Genomic DNA, 1,365 nt, shown 5'->3' with positions numbered 1-1,365 from the left:
CTGGAGCTCCAGGCTGGGGGTGGCTGGTAGGTAGAGAAGCCAGGTTAGAGGCACTGCTACTGGGCATAGTGATGAGGAGATGAGGGGCAGGACTGGTGGTATTTCAAGGCCTGGTACTTTTTTGCACTTAGGCTGTGGAGATTAGGCTCTGAGCTCCAGGCTAGGGGTGGCTGGTAGGTAGAGTGGCTGAGTAAGAGGCACTGCTACTGGGCATAGTGATGAGGAGATGAGGGGTAGGACTGGTGGTATTTAGGGGTGGCTGGTAGGTAGAGAAGCCAGGTTAGAGGCACTGCTACTGGGCTCAATACCCAAATACCAAATAGCAAATACCAGGCTGGTAATTGTATGACGCGCCAAACAATCCGCTGAGATGAAAAGTACGTTTTAGAGCATTTATTGAATAGAACAATCAAACTTGGCGACGTACACAAATAATCCATAAGCGATCAAAACCAGAAAAATAACAAACAATGCGTATAGAATATGCGTATAATGCGGTCAACAAAAATACATCGCTCCCCTCTCTCTCCACTACCACCATGCAAGGTGCGCAGGTGCTTAAATTACCTTGCAATATCATCCCCCATAACCATATGACTTCTCAATACGGTGATCTAGGCAATAAACAAACAATCAAAGTAAACTCACAATAAACCCATTAGCCTGTTATACTAAATACCCCCTAAATTATATTCATACCTCCTACAACACCTCAGGCCTTTGGGTCGGGTGGTTCATGGAGGCAGACTGAAAGGACACACATGCATTGCCTATTTTATAAATGTTCTCCATATAACGACGTCGATCATTGATCGGCAACGACACTATATAATTGTTTGCCTGACTGGCAATCGGATTTGGGCAGTCTGGGGATTTACACGGCAAATCAAATGAAGAACTACAAATCCCTGATGACAGGGAGATGACGTATGACTGCTCTGATGAATCAACCCCTAGGCTATTGTCGTATATTTCCACACACATGCATAGATAGTATGATAGGGGGTCATGCTATTCTGTAGCCTTCATGTTCGCACCAGCGGGCACCCGGAAGGGTGACATCACAGTGACATCACAGGGGACGGCCCTCATGACCATCTAGATAAGGTGATAGGCTATGACCTGTGACTGTATTTGCATAAGAGGGCAGGGATCTGGGGGACTAGGGAAAACCAGCGAGGAAGGGAGGAAGCGGCCTCTTTTTGTCACCAGGCCCCAGCTTAAACACGTGTATGTATAAATCTGTTTGTAACTCGGATTAAATCATCTTAAACTCACTAGCTGTTGTTTGATTCATAACCAATAAGAATACACGACAATGATGGCGAGCAAGTAACGGAGACAATATAGCTTAATTTACAGTAT

This window comes from Nansenia antarctica, assembly GCF_963989245.1.
Source record: "Nansenia antarctica genome assembly, chromosome: 3".
Taxonomy (NCBI): Eukaryota; Metazoa; Chordata; class Actinopteri; order Argentiniformes; family Microstomatidae; genus Nansenia; species Nansenia antarctica.
Note: the sequence above shows the minus strand (reverse complement) of the source record.